Source organism: Spermophilus citellus (assembly GCF_964194105.1).
Source record: "Spermophilus citellus genome assembly, chromosome: 14".
In the NCBI taxonomy this organism is placed as follows: Eukaryota; Metazoa; Chordata; class Mammalia; order Rodentia; family Sciuridae; genus Spermophilus; species Spermophilus citellus.
Genome location: NC_138194.1, coordinates 27,984,105 through 28,000,174, shown reverse-complemented (window position 1 = coordinate 28,000,174; position 16,070 = coordinate 27,984,105). Strand labels below are relative to the sequence as shown.

At 38.5% G+C, this 16,070-nt stretch overlaps 1 long non-coding RNA gene across 3 annotated transcripts; it reads left to right on the top strand.

Moving 5' to 3' along the window:
- The first annotated feature begins 352 nt into the window (after positions 1 to 352).
- Positions 353 to 10,546, top strand: LOC308633125. 3 transcript variants are annotated; one of them, XR_014018711.1, is made up of 3 exons: positions 353 to 792; positions 1,542 to 6,511; positions 8,399 to 10,546. It is a non-coding gene; the product is annotated as an uncharacterized lncRNA (long non-coding RNA). The 3 variants fall into 3 exon arrangements; XR_014018712.1 differs by lacking the exon at positions 8,399 to 10,546 and having other exon boundaries at positions 1,542 to 3,633; positions 6,384 to 8,387; XR_014018713.1 differs by lacking the exon at positions 8,399 to 10,546 and having other exon boundaries at positions 1,542 to 6,094; positions 6,384 to 8,387.
- The last annotated feature ends 5,524 nt before the right edge of the window (positions 10,547 to 16,070 follow it).

Below are 16,070 nucleotides of genomic sequence, written 5' to 3'. Positions count from 1 at the left end.
TGTAGAAAATCAGGCACTGTGCCCAGAGGTGGGAGAAATGGTTGATAGCCATGGTGAACTAGCAGCAGCCATCTGTGAAGACATCCTAAGACTGCCAGGCTCCTTCACACAGCGACAAGTGAAGGATATACAAGATATGAACCCTCACGGAGACCATGATGCAGGGGCCCTGAAGACAAGGATGCTGATCTGGAAGCTGTTATATTAATTTAGTAACATATTATCCTTGCTGAAATTAAGGTAATGTCAGTACATATCAAGAATACTTGATAAATTTGAATACGTTCTTAGGTCTTAGGTTTCTAATTAAAGGAGGATGCTATGTGGATGGGGGGCGGGGAGGGCTCTAGTGAGGTGGAAACTGAGAATGACCCTGGGTTTAAGGCTTGGGCGACCAAATGAATAGGAGCTTGTTGACCAGAGACCAGGGAGCAGGAGTAGCTGGGGACAGGGGCAGGAGAGCTAGGTGATTTTAATGTGCCCGTTGAACATCTGTTATCCAAAATGCTTGGAACAAGAAGTGTTTCAGATTTCAGACTTTGGAATATATGCATATCTATAATAAGATATCTTTGGGGTGGGAACCAAGTCTAAATGCAAAATTCATTTGTTTCATGTATACCTTATTATAGACACTGCCTGAAAATAACCTTATATCTTATTTTGAGTGCACCTGCATTTTGACTGCCACCCATCCCCATGAGATCAGAGGTCGAACTTCCCATTTGCAGCCTCATGTTAGTGCTGATTGAATTTTGAATTTGGGATCATTTTGGATTTTGAAGTTTTAAGGTAAGAATACTCAACCTGTATTTGTGTGATATCCAAGTGCTGCTAGTTAGTAGGTAGCCAGGGTTCTTAGTCTGAACTTAGGGAAGGACCCAGTTGTATGTCCTGCTCCTGGGTACACATTCCTTTCCGAAGGAGACCTGCTAAGTGATGGAATGGGGAAAATCACGTATTTCTCACACTCGAGGCTCATAAGTCACAAGGGACGAAGGCCGTGTGTACAAATGTCAGACCTCGTCTAAAACGTGGATGACCTCCAGATCCCCTCCTACACAACTTTGGACTCACCTCTGAAACCAGGACAGACTCTTCTCAGGGTGAAACCCTGAAGTAGAGTCTTATAGAATAAGACAGAAGCAAAACACTTCAGGAAACTCTGAGAATAAATTAACTTGCTAAATGTAACAGTATCTTGAAAAATCTTTCTTTTCCTTTTGAAATTGGTCTACCTATACAACTAAGTATAGGTAGCAGCAGATCCCTGTCACAGGAGGTAGGAACCAGCACCGGCCAGGCAGGACTGTGTCTCTACCAGGTGACCAAGGGACAGTACTGGACACCACACGAGGCAGCTACATCTGACAGTCTGGGCTTCAGAAGTGCCATGTCCTTATCCATTCTACATGAAAAGCCAGAAAATATTCTAACAGGCTTGAGTCTTATTAGACAAAAGGGCTCATTTCATCAGAGACCCTGAAAAGCAAGTCGCCCCCAAAACTCACCCCTAAATTAAGCCTACTTTTTTCTTTCAGATTTTCACAGAAGATTAAAACTATCAGAGTGATTGTGAAAGCTGGTCCGTGGATGGCAGTAGAAATGATGTGGCAGGTCTTTGTCCTGTGACTCTGCATGAAGCCCATTGGCCAAAAGGATCTGGGTGAATCAAAAGGCAAAGCACTTTAACACACTGCAGCCACGTATAGCTTGATCTCTTCTCTGAGCTCCACAGTAATCTTTTTTTCTTTTCCTTCTACAAAAAAGTGTCAGTCTAGGGCTTATTAGATATGTCTTCACATAACCTAGGAAGAAATTTTTAAAACAACACTTATTTCAGGACTGAAAGCTATCCGGAAAACTGGAGAAACGCTGACTGTCACTGTAAGGAAATGAAAAACAGGAGGTGACATGTTTGTGTTGGGCAGATGGGAAGTGGCTTTCTGTATTTCCATAGGTAATTATGACATCATCAAGGAAATGTTAGAAAGCCATTAGCATTGCACAAATGCCTGCTGATCTGTTTCTGAACGTTGTTCAGTTGAACTCAACCACAGTTGTACGTATACTTTTTCAAAGTATGTGTGATGTTTTAATTTTGTTAATTTGTTTTGAGTTAAAATATGTGATCCCTCTTAAATATTCCATTTCTAAATCACTTCTAAAATTAAGACTAAAGTAATGAATTCACGTAATGCTGACATTTCAGAAAATAGCTATCCTATTGTTAATAGTGGAATTACGAGAAATAAGTCCTTCTGTAATAAGCAGTACCTATTGTCAATATTTATTTGAATAGCTAACTGACTATCTGGAGGACGTGTGTTTTCTTGCAAGCCTAGGATGCTAGAAATATAAGGAAGCGTTATGCTTCCTTTCTCTGGCAAGAGCAGTATATTTGCTTTCTGTGGGGACCTGTTGGTCACTGAGCAAATCACTGTTCTACGTATAACCTTGATGATTTACACGATTCTCTAAAAAGCACACACTCAGGGTTTTGTTCCAAAAGCATAATATTAGCAAACAACCTGTCTAATAAACTTGAAATGTTGTCCCAGAAAATGCAGAGAAAGGGAAGATATATGGATAATTTAGGTAGTTTTTCTCCTTGAATTTGGAGTCCTTCTGTTTCAACTCTGCTTGAAGGTTAGAATCTTGTTCTTAGGTTCAATTAATGAATGCATGAATGGGAATGAGGTCATTCCTCCCCCTAGCTTTTTAGCGACACAGGTGAATTACTCTTGAGATAGTCTGTGTGGGTTAAATGAGTTTGCTCCTTTAGCCCTAAAAAAAAAAAAAAACTTAGGTTCTATTTCCATATGGATCTCTAAGGGTCACATTAAAAAATGCAATTTAATGGTACCTGCATAACCTGGCTGGGTGGCATAGAGAACACTCCAAGAGAAAGAGATGATGAAAAGACCACAGAACTTTACAGGTGAGTGACTTCACATGACACCTTTACATGCCACCAAATTGTATACAGGGCTCTTTCTACAATAGCTAGCATGTATGTGCTTACCAAGTGCCAGGTCCAGTTATAAATACTTTAGCTCATCAAGTCATCACAGAAAACCCACAACAGAGGCTAGAGAGGTCAAGTCACTGGCCCCAAATCACACAGTAGTTGGCATAAGGTACAGCTGGAGGAGGAAGCCAGGCAATATAAAGCCAAGTCCTTGCTCATAAAAATGCTAAATTTGGGATGGGCTTGTGACTCAATGGTAGAGCACTATCCCAGCACTTGTGAGGCCCTGGGTTCAAACAAATAAATAAAGGTATTGTTTTCAACTACAACTAAAAAAATAAATGTTTTAAAAATAATGCTAAACTCAGTTGCTTCTATGCCAGACCACCTTACTCTTGTCCATCTACTCCTTATCTCTGCTTTATTACTTGTACACATAGACACATGATTGTTGAGTAGTTCATTCTATCACAGGGAACCAGCACCAGGTCTCATAAACCATATTGGTTCCTGCATCTGAACATGCGTATCCCAGACTTTGGAGAATGTCAGTCATACAATCTTTGCATTGGACAGTGAGTCCTGGGACAAAGTGATGGGATGAGATGTGACAGAGGTGGCCAGAGCTGGAAGCCTGGGTTCCAACCTGGACTCTTCTCCAGGTGAGTTGGTGATCATAGGCAATTCATGAGCTGACACATCTCTCTGTTCCCTTCAGTCTCAAACACTCTATAATCCCATGGTACAAGGTTTGAGAGACTTGCACACAGTATTAAAAAAAAAAAAAAAAGCAGGTGGCAGATAAGGAAGAATGAGCACTATATTTGACAGCAAAGTTATGTTTCCGCCTGTTTCCTGACTACAAATCCATCTCCCCCCATGGATGATCATTGGGCCGAACTGGTGAAATCTTATTTGAGTGATAGAACTTGGGAAACTCTTACTAAATGCTTGGTGATTATTTTGGTATTTGAAGAACACTAAAAAGAAAAATAAAAATTAATAAGTCTGACTTGAGGATTTATACATGAAAGACTTTCTTATAGGCCTTAATAATAGATGGATCAGTACTTTGAAAATAAAGGTTTTAGCTGGTTGTTGTAGCTCACATCTGTAATCCCAGCAATTTGGGAGGCTGAGGCAGGAGGATCACAAGTATGAGGCCAACCTATGCAACTTGTTAAGACCCTGTCTCAAAATAAAAAATAAAAATAAAGTAAAAAAATTTTGAAAAATAAAAGGTATGGGTGTGTAGCTCAGTGACAGAGTATCCCAGGGTTCAATCCACAGTACTGATTAAAAAAAAAAAAAAAAGAAAGAAAGAAAATGTGGTTGTTAAACCATATCTTTGTAAACTACTTAGCTTCTGTAATTCTTCTGATTTTAAAATGATTAAATGTGACATTATCTTTCAATACCAGGCAAATATTATAGTAGTTTCAATAAGAGAACATATTTTACCTTTAAACATTACCACATAACACTCTTCTTTATTTTGGGGTGGGGGATAGTGGGAATTGAACCCAGGGGTGCTTAACCATAAATCCATATCCCCAGCTCTTTTAATTTTTTTTTTTTTTTTTTTTTGAGACAGGGTCTTGCTAAGTTGCTTAGGGCCCCACTAAATTGATGAGACTGGCTTTGAACTCACAATCCTCTTGCCTGAGCTTCCCAAGCCGCTGGGATTACAGGTGTGTGCCACCATGCCCAGCTCTTCTTAAGTTTTGAGTCTACTTCATTCAGTATGCAACTTATTACTAAACCAATAAGTTCCAATTCTGGAGAAAGCAATCATTAAAAAAAAATGAGGGAACTATATATTCAATTCTTACATTCTGGTGCAGTTCTAAAGATATGATTAAATTTATAGTTCTATTACTCGTTAACTCACAAGCTTACCAGCTATAGCCATGGTCTCTTATTGTTCTTCAAATAAAAATTACTTACGATTTTAACATCAAAGAGTATTAAATTTACAAATGAGAATAACTTTTAAAACAAGTATTGAATTTTGGTATAGAATCTTATTAAAATCCTACACAAAAGCACCAGATGGAAGAATTTGAATATAACAGTTGGAATCTCTGGGCGTCTCATCAATATCTGAAACTGCACTCATCATTATTGGAACAGTTTCATCAAATGATTGGGGTGTTAGCTGGTTTTATTCCTAAGATGGTACCTATATCCTGAAAAGACAAGTTTCTTCTTCTAATGTAGAGGCTCTGGCCTTTTGACCCAAAAATTCCTTTCAGAGAAAGCATACATGGATCTGAGCGTCAGGGTGAACACATAGTTTGGAGACAATGTCCAGGAGCCTGCCTGAGCTTGAACTCTGAAAAGAATTGTGAAGCTGCATCCTGTCAGAGCTTCCTCTCATTCCTGTATTTCTTTTTCCCCCGTTGCGCCTTATTGGCAGCAAATGGACTATTCTTTGGTACTGTTTCTCTACGTTCTTTCCCACAATCTTTTTTTTTTCTTATTCTATCTCCCTCATCTACTTTGGTACCTTTTTTCCCAAGGCGCTCACCTGATTTTTCCTTCTCCCCATGAGTCCGTTCATCCCAACATCTCTTTTGTTCCTAATCTGCGAAAAGAAGCAAATAACAAGACTGCAAGAAATAATTCCTGGTCCCTCTGTGAGAGGGAAGCTTTGCTTCATCTGTATCATCGGATGGTTATTGGATGTGCACTTTTCTGTGTGGTGAAGCAAGTCAGTATTCACATCTGATTTAACTGTGGAGAGAAATCATGTCTCTGCAGCTGATTCAGAGAGAAAGCAAAGGAGCGTCTTCTGACTTTCCCACCCAACTAATCCACTGGCATACACACACAGTGGACTTGGACACTGGTTAGGCACAGAGGAGACAGCCCTACAGCCAAAGTCTAGTGGGGAATTAGAGATGCAAACAAATATCAACAGTTCAATGAGATATGATAAGGGCTGATGAGCATTATTTGAGAATTTGCAAAAGAAAGCAAGCAAATATGTTTCTTTGCTGAGAGGAGATGATTTCAGAAAAGAGATGACCTTTAAGAAGAGACTTGGAAAAAACAACAAAGAAGAAACCCGTAGAAGGAGCTCTGCTGACAGAAAGATATGGACACCTAGAAACTACATGGGTAACCAGATGCAGTGGTGCATGCCTTAATCCCAGCTACTTGGGAGACTGAGACAGGAGGATTGCAAGTTCAAGGCCAACCTATGAAACGTAAGCCTTTTCTCAAAAATAAAAGGGAAAGGGCTGGGATATACCCCATCAGTAGAGGGTCCGTGGGTTGAATGCCTCAAAGGCACAAGTCATGGCTGGGAGATAGGGTATAATTTGGGGTGGCAAGAGACAAAGCTAAAAAACATGGCAAACAGGACTTCATATGTTTTTTGCCTGCTGATGTGTATATTATCCTATAGGTGGGGAGAAAGCACGGGAGAATTTTAAACACTCAAAATACAATGGACAAACTTGTGTATGCTTGGAAAAAGAAAACTCTGTCAAGCCATTGGGAGGAAAATTAGAGATACACTGATCTCCTGTGAAGGTAAAAGATGGTGTGAGCATAAATAAAAGGATCAAAAACAAGGAATAAACATGAGAGGTGGTTTGAAACTAGAATGGTTTTGGAGATCTAACGCATATTGGAGGAGGGGCCTCAGAAGAGAAAGTGTCAAAGATAACCTCACAAGTTATTTTTTTTTTTAACGATTGTCTTGAGTTTCCAAATAAATGGATAATAATATTACAAAAATATGCATACAAGTAAAAAAAAAAGTGAGTTTGGCAAGGGAAAGTTAATATATGAGTTTCAGTTACACATCTTCCCTTAGGGATGTCTATCTGGACATGGGTATGCATGCAGAAATAAGTGATATCAAGTTCAGGGAAGAAATGCAGATTTTGGAATCACTGGATAGAGGCAGCAAGGGAAGTTACAAATTTGAAGAAGACTCCCCAGGGAAAATACCTAGAGCAGAGAGAAACGGAAAACCTAAGTTGAAACCTTGAGAAATGGCCAATATGTCAGGGCAAGGATCAAGCAAAGGGGATTAGAAAGATAGGAAGAGACATTGAGGTGGGGTGGTGTTGCAACATCAAAGGGAGAAAGATTTTTGGGAAGGGAGTGGACAACAATGTTAGAGGCTTAAGGGCGGTCAAATAAGATAAGGAATGCAAATGTCAAGTGGATTTCAAAATTGGGGATTTATAGGTAACCTCACCACAATGAGCTCCAAGAAAAGTTGGTGGAGAGAAATATCAGAGGGCTGAAGAAAGTGTGGGACTTGAAGTCAAGGTGATTCTGATGTATTCCTTTTGAGAATTCCCTTGAGAACCCCTACACTCTACAAATTACTGAGAACCCCAAGGAGATTTTGTTTATGTGGGTTACATCTGTTAACATCAACCATAGAATTAAAACCGAGAACTTACTATTTTATCCATTTAAAATAAATCTATTATACTCAACATAAATACCATTTTTTTGTGTGTGTGGGTGAAAATACCTGTTTTCCAACACAAAATTGGTATTTGCAATGCTACAGGCTCAGTTTATAAAGCATGTTGCTAATGTATAGGTAATTGTGCATCGACCCTTTTCATGATATGAAACCTAAACAATCCGCTCAGGTATCTCAATCCATCTTCTGCCCAGTTGTGCTAGGGCAATGGTTAGGCTGCAGAAAAGCTAAAGAAAGTGCCCAGAGACAGCATGGGAGACTTATGGTTTAATGGGGAAAGCTACCAGAGATCAGAGACTGCCCCAAAAGGAGTTCAGTGGTAACAGGCAACAGACAGCACCTCTGTCCCTCATGGTGCTTTGCTGAACAGCACCTCTTCTCCCTCCCTGTGTTTTATCTAGTGGGAACCCAAAGGACAAGTGACACATATGCTTTCCACGGTGTCCCCATTTCCACATGCATCCCCACTCAGAGAGGGGCTGTTCATGTCAGGCAGCAGAAGCAGTGACTTCATCAGCATCAGCTTGATTAGCGTCCCAAGGAGCAACTGCCCTGGTGTGCATGCAAGGAAGTAGCTTTCTACAGATAACACTCCCTTGCCCTAGTGCCGTGCGCACAAGAGAAAGCCATTGTCCTTTAAGATAATACATATCTGGACTTTCCAGCTCAGACTTGCTCTCATTGTTCCTTTAACTTAGGTAGGTTTTGGGGGAATGGAAAGAAGATATTCAGGTATCTTACTGTCCCTCTTTGCTGTAAGGATGATACAAGGCTGGTGCAGGAATTGACTGCAAATAGTCACCAGGAAACACTTTGGGTGATGCAAATGTTTTGCAGCTGAATGGTGGTGATATTTGGATAACCATGCACATTTACAAAAAAGTTATTGAATAATACTCTTCAAATGGATGTACTTTATGACATAAAAATAATAATGCAATTAACTTGTTTTTGTTTTTTTTTTTTTTAAGGGAAGGAAGCCTGGAGACGTGAGCAGTAGAGCACTTGCCTCACATGTGCAAAACCCTGGGTTCAGTCTTCAGTACTGCAAAAAAGAAAGAGGTGGGGAGGGAGAGAGAGAGAGGAGAGAAAGAAAGGATAATAAAATTATATGTTCCCATTTTTTCCCACAGAGAAAAAAATGGCAACTCTTGATTTTAAGAAAAAATAGCCTCAATTTTTAAACATATTCACAAATATGAGAGAAGAGAGAGCAAACAATTAAGTATAATCGCTTGATAAGCATTTACAACTTGGTACTTTCATCATCTCATGAACATATCTCAAGCACCCCATGCTTATTATTTTTTAAATTATTTTTTAAAAATTAAATTCACAGACCACACAGTTCATCTATTTGAAGAATACAATTCAGTGTTTTTTAGTGTATTTGGAATTGTGTAGCCATCACTGCAGTCTATAACTGGATCCGTTACTGGATTATTTGGGAACTCTATGTTTAACTGTTGAGGAGCTTCTTAGACCATTTTTTGAAATGATCCCACCCTTTTATATTCCCATCAGAAGTACAGGATGGTTACAATTTCTTCATATCCCTCTCAACATGTTATCTGTCTTCTTGATTAAAACCATCTTAGGGGGCTGGGCCTGTGGCTCAAGCCATAGCCGCTCGCCTGGCATGTGTGCTGCCTGGGTTCGATCCTCAGCACCACATACAAAGATGTTGTGTCCTCTGAAAACTAAAAATAAGTAAATATTTATTTTTTAAAAAAAACATCTTAAGGGCTGGGCCTGTGGCTCAGTAGTAGAGCGCTCACCTAATCTCCATGAGGCCCTGGGTTCGATCCTCAGCACCACATAAAAATAAATAAAATAAAGGTATTGTGTCCATCTACAATTAAAAAATAAAATAAAATATTTAAAATAAACATCTTAGTGGGTGTGAACAGGTATCTTGTGATGGTTTTGATGTTCATTTCCCCAGTGACTAATGATTGTGAACATCATCATGTACTTGTTGGGCATTTGTGTATGTGTGTGTGTGTGTGTGTGTGTGTGTGTGTGTATACTGGGGATTGAACCCAAGGGTGCTTTGCCACTACTTACATCCCCAGAATTCCCCTTTCCCCCCCCCATTTTTAATTTTGAGACAGAGTTTTACTAAGTTGCTTGGGGCTTCCCTAAATTGCTGAGGCTGACCTCAAACTTGCAATCCTCCTGTTTCAGCCTCCTTAGTCCTTGGGATTCCAGGTGTATGTCACTGCACCTAGCTTTATGATTTCCTTAGCGAAATATATATTCATATCTTCTGCCTGATTTTTAGTCGGGTTCTTTGTCTTTTTATTATGTTTTAATTCATTCTTTCATTGTGTCAAATGTGTATGTGTATATATATATATATATATATATATATATATATATATATATAATGTGTATATATACAGATTTATATATAATAAAAATTTAGCATTTTTATTATCTTTTAAAGTATGCAGTTCTGTGGAATTAAGGGCATTCACAATGTTACTTAAATAATAGCCATCTTCAGAAATTTTTCATCTTTCCCAACTGAAATTGTGTATTCATTAAATACTAACTCCCCTTAATCCCTCTACCCAGTTCCTGGCAACCAACATTGCACTTTCTGTTTCTCTGCAGGTGATTACTCTATGTACCACATATAAGCAGAATTTTATATATTTGCCATTTTGTGACTGTTTATTTCACTTAGTATAATGTCCTAAAAGTTCAACCATGTTGTAGCATGTGTCCACATTTCCTTTCTTTATAAGGTTGAATAATATTTCATTCTATGGAAATAGACACATTTTGAATATCCATTCATCCATCAACAGACATTTGGGTTACTTCCACCTTTTTGGCTATTATGAATAATGCTGCTATGCAGATCGGTGTACAAATATGTGTTTAAATCCCTGCTTTCACTTTTTTTTAGTATGCCTAGAAGTGAAGCTACTGGATTAGGCGGTAATCTTATGATGAATTTTTTGAGAAATCATCATACCATTCTCCATAGAGGCTGCACCATTTTACCTTCCCACCCCCGGGGCACAAGGGTTTCAGTTTCTCTGCATCCTGATGAATGTATGTTACTATCTGGTTTTTGGGTTTTGTTTTGTATAATACTCATCCAAATAAATGTGAATTGGCATCTCATTATGCTTTGTGTTTGCATTTCCCTAATTATCAGTGATGTTAAGCATTTGTGTGTGGAGGAGGTGGCTACTGAGGATAGAACCCAGGGACTCAGGCATGCTGAACATGTGCTTGATCACTGAGCTAGACCTCCAGCCCTTTAAGCATTTCTTCATGTACATATTGACCATTTCTGCATCTTTTTTGGAGAAATATTTGTTCTAATAATTTGTCCATTTTTAAATTGGGTTTTTGGAGTTTTTTCTTGTTGTTGAATCATCTTTTTATTATGTAATTGTAAGCATTCTTTATATATTCTAGATGCCAGTATTGTCAGTTATTTGATTTGCAAAAATATTTCTTCTATTTTGTGGGTTTACTCCCTTTATCATGACCTTTGAAATACAATGTTTTTTGTAATACAATTTTTAAAAAAATTTTTGATGTAACCCAATTTGTGATTTTTCATTGGTTGCTTGTGCTTTTGGTATCATCTTTAAGAACTATTGCCTCATCCAAGGTCATGAAGATTTACACCTATGCTTTCTCTTAAATATTTTTATAATTTAGCTCTTACATTTAGGACTGTGAGTTAATTTTGGAGTGTATTGGAGATTGAACCCAGAGGCACTTTGCCACTGAGCTACATCCCCAGTCCTTTTTATTTTATTTTGAAATGGCCTCACTAAGTTGCGGAGGCTGGTCCCAAACTTGCTTTCCTCCCAGCCTCCCAAGTTTGGGATTGTAGGCATGCGCTACTGCACCTGACTTGAATTAATTTTGTGTGTGACATGATGTAAGAGTCCAAAATAATTTTTTTGCAGGTAGACATGAAGTTCTCTCACCACTGTTTATTGAAAAATGCTATTCAATGCCCAAGACAAAATAAGTTGAAGAATAAAAATAAAAGATAATTTTATAATTCCCCCCAATGAATTATCCTGGCACTTTTGTCCCAAACCAATTGACCATAAATATGAAGACTTATTTCTGAACTCTCAATTATATTCTTTGACATAAATGTCTAGCCTTATGCCCTCATCATACCATCCTGATAACCATTGCTTTGTAATAAGTTTGAAAATTTGGAAGCGTGAGGTCTCTAATTTTATTCCTACTTTCAAGAATGTTTTGCCGTTCTCAGTCCCTTAAATTTCTACTTGAATTTTAGAATCAGCTTTGCAAATTTCTGCAAATAACTCAGCTGGAGATCTGAAGGAGAATGAGTTGGAGCTACAGATCAATCAGAAGAGTGTTCCTATTCTCACACTACTAAGTCTTCTGATCCATGAACATAAAACTAGTCAGCTTTTTTGCTATTGTGATCGAAAGACCTGACAAGAGCATTTTAGAAAAGGAAAAGCTTATTTGGGGCTCACGGTTTCAGAGATCTTAGTCCACACATTGATCTGGGCCCAGGTGATGCAGGACTTCATGGTGGAAGAGTGTGGGAGAGAAAGCAGCTCAGGACATGGTCAAAAGAAGCACAAAGAGAGCATTGTGCTCACCAGGTACAAGATATATGCCCCCAAGGCCCTCCCTCAGTGACCTATCTTCTCCAGCTGCATCCTGGTCGCCTACATTACCACCCAATGAATTTAATCAGATAAATGTACTGATTGGGTTAAGGATCTTGTAACCCAATCATTTGACCTCCAAACTTTATTGCTTTGTCTTACACATGAGCTTTCAGGGGACATTTCATATAATAAACCATAACAGATGTCTTTTTGTTTATTTAGAACTTTAAAATTTTCTTTCAACTGTTTTATTGTTTTCAGGACACAAATTTTGCACTTCTTACATTATACTTAAAAAAAATTTATGCTATACTAAGTGGAACCATTTTCTGAGTTCAGTTACACACTCCACAACAGCCATCTCCATATTATATTGGTTTAACTTCTGGCTTAAGAAAGAAAGCTTCAGATGAGTAAATCTCCATTCATTCTGAGGTTCTTATGTCTGACTAAAAAAATAAAACTACAAATTGATTCAATCTCTTCTAAAAATCTCAGATGATAAGTCTAGAACACATTTGGTTGCATTTTTTTAAGTACATGCATCTAATACTAGAAGAAGAAATGGGAATACACTACTATTATGGTATGACTTCCTAAAAGTTCTGTGGAAAAGCTACAGAAATCAACAAGGTCATGAGGTCACAGGGTGGGCCCAGCGGCCAACACCCTGCCCCACAGGAATAAGCTTGGGGAAGGGCCTCATCTCTGATCATTTTCTTTTTTTTTTTTTTTTTAAGAGAGAGAGAGATAATTTTTTAAATATTTATTTTTCAGTTTTCGGTGGACACAACATCTTTACTTTATTTTATTTTATTTTTTTTTAAAGAGAGAGTGAGAGAGGAGAGAGAGAGAGAATTTTTTTTTTAATATTTATTTTTTAGTTCTTGGCAGACACAACATCTTTGTTGGTATGTGGTGCTGAGGATCGAACCCGGGCCGCACGCATGCCAGGCGAGCGCGCTACCGCTTGAGCCACATCCCCAGCCCTCTGATCATTTTCAAACCGGAAAAAATAACCGTTTGTGCAGTGTTTGCAGACCAGTCCTCAAACTCAGGTGTCCATATCCCAGTAATAGACAGTCTACTGTCACATGAGAGAAGAAAGTACAAGAATTTCTGAGCTGGGATGTAGCTCCATTGTAGAAATTTTTTTGCAAGTCAAATATCTGACAAGGTACTTGCATGCACAAGGCCCTAGATTTGATCCTTAACCCCCAAAACAGAATCAAAAAGAAAAAGAGAGAAGGAAAAAGATTAAGAACTTCTATTTATATGTATGTCACTCCTTTCATTTTCATTTTTGCTTATATTAATACAATAATATGATGGCATATTTTATATTAAATTAGCAAACACGGCTTGTTGGTTCTCATTCAAATAATTTTATACTGATGGAGACCTGGCTTAACTCACTGCTTGACACATGGAAAGTACTCAGTAAATGTTAGCTATTATCAAAATAATATTTATGGGGCTGAGGGTACAGCTCACTGGTAGAGCATGTACTTAGTAGCATACTTAAGGCCCTGGATTCAATCTTCATCACATAAACCAAAAATTGTAATTGCCATGGAATCATTATGACTACATCCAAAAGTATTAATAATACCTTTTAGGTGTTTTTTTTTTCTTTTATTTTCTTTTGTTTTTGTTTTGCTACTACTGATGAGATTATGAAGCACACAGAAGTCAAAGATCAAAATTATCAAAGTGACTGGCACATCAACTCAACCACAAAAGTAGTCCTTTATGTTATTATCATTCAAAAGCATGGGAAAATTTTAAGGTCTGAAAGAAAAGAGAATATTTTAATTTCTATGTCCTTAGTGTATGAACACTAAGTGCCCTAAAAATATTTGCTATCCGACTGGAATTAATTTGTGCAGAATCAATTTGCTTTTCTTCTGTTTTTAATTATTTTATTATTATTATTAATTTTTTAAATAGTGCTACGGATGGATCCCAGGGCCTCACACATGCTAGGCAAGTGTTCTACCACTGAGCTACATACACCCTTAACCCTTCTTCTGTTTTTAAAACCCTGCTCATTGGATGTACGAGATCCCTGAATTGTGGGAATTCCAGCCATCTCTGGGTTCCTCCAAGCAGCTATGTCCAAGATTGAGGCATCTGATCTGGGAATGGTCCTTCAAGCCCGGCCAGCTTCCCTGCCATTCTTTGCAAGGACTTTGTGTATGGCACTGGACTTACTTTCCCAGAAGTGCTTCTGGGACCAAAGCCTGCACAAAGGAGCCGTTAAATGTGTTTCCCTCCCTTCTGGCTCAGCTGGCTCCTGAGCCTCAGGTCACATACAGCTCATAGTTCCTGTCAACTTTTCCCAGAGGACCCCTGGGCTCCTGCAGGAGCCAGTACTTCCCTGGAACAGGAAGCTCTATTTACACTGTCTTGGAGCCTGGTGCTCATCCATAAAAGGGAAAAGAGTCCTTTAGGAAAAGGGCAGGGTGCTTGGAAACTCTTTAAAAGTGAAAGCTTCCCAACTGGTTTCTGTTGTTTTATTCTGTTGCTTGATACAGTTTTTCAGAACATAAAAACACATGCTGTTTGGACTAGCTGAGCAGCATATCTGAAAGCTGACATCCAATAAACAAAACAAAACAAAAAATATGGAGAAAATGTCATGGGAACCTTCCAGATTGCACACCTAGGACAAATTTTCTTTCATTAGCCTTTTACAACATAATTCCAGACAGCCATGTTGGTTTGTATTAAATAACCCAACTGAACTTTAAATAAGGAAGCAGGGCTATCTAGATTTTGGAATATTGTGATTTAGGACTGTGGGTGGTGCATGCACTTTCCCATACCGGCATCTGTCATGTAAATTCTGTTTCATCAGCTAACAGACCCACTTGATGGAGCAATGTATGTCCCAAATAAGCAAAAGGTAAGCCTTCAAATGAATGCAATTTGGGGTATAAGAAAGGGCGTTAGGAATCAGAGCTCTTGGGGGAATTGGGTCATAATGCTCAGTAATTATTTTATCATAATTTAAATTACTAGTAATAGTGTTCATCATTTGTTAATGGTAATTATGAACAATTACTGTGAATTATTACAAGGCCTTGGCCTAGCCAGGTACCTTGTACATATAAAGTCATTTTACCCTCCTGGTAATCTTGCGAGTTCGTTACCATCAGAATTCCCACTGTCCAGATGACCCAAAGAGGTTTAAGAAATGTGCACAAAGTCATAGTAAATAGTGAGAAGCTGGGAGAGGAAACTGGGTATCGGTCTCCCTAGAGTGATGTCCTAACCATTTTGCTTCACTGCCTCTTATATTCTCTGCCTGTGTTCTAAGCACTTTAGTTGCATTTGCACTTTTAATTTAAATAACATAAATAATGTGGTAGAGTTTAATAAGCTAAAATAATCATTCACCTACTCTTCATTTGCTTATACCTTGGTTAAACATAGATATTCTGGTTTCCCTGGGACTGGATAAGTAGGTCAGAGGCCAGGATTCTAGCACTGTGCCTTCTAGCAGAGGGACTTAAGGTTGAAGGATGGCTTTTGTTATTGTCTGTCCAAATGTTGCTGCAATTGTTAAGATGATGGATACATGAAATAGTTAAGTAAAAGGCAGAGAATATTAAGGAATGGGTAGAGAGGAAGAGGAGAAAGACAAAGGGAATAATTGAGAGCTTCAGATTTTAGAGATAGTAGTAAGTCATTGCCTCTATTCATTATCATATTTTTCAAACACCATGTCTGAAACTGTTTTGTTTCTTCACTTTCTAGTTCCTTCTCATCTCATTTTGGTGTGACTTTTTTTTTGAGGGGGGTACTGGAGATTGAACCTAGGGCTGCTCTAACACTGAGTCTTTTAAATTTTATTTTCACACAGGGTCTCTCTAAGTTTTGCAGACCGGCCTCCAACTTGTGATCCCTCTGCCTCAGTCTCCCAAGTAGCTGGAATTACAGACCTGCACCACCATGCCTGGTTCAGTATGACTTTCGTTAAGATCACCAATGGAGGGGCTGG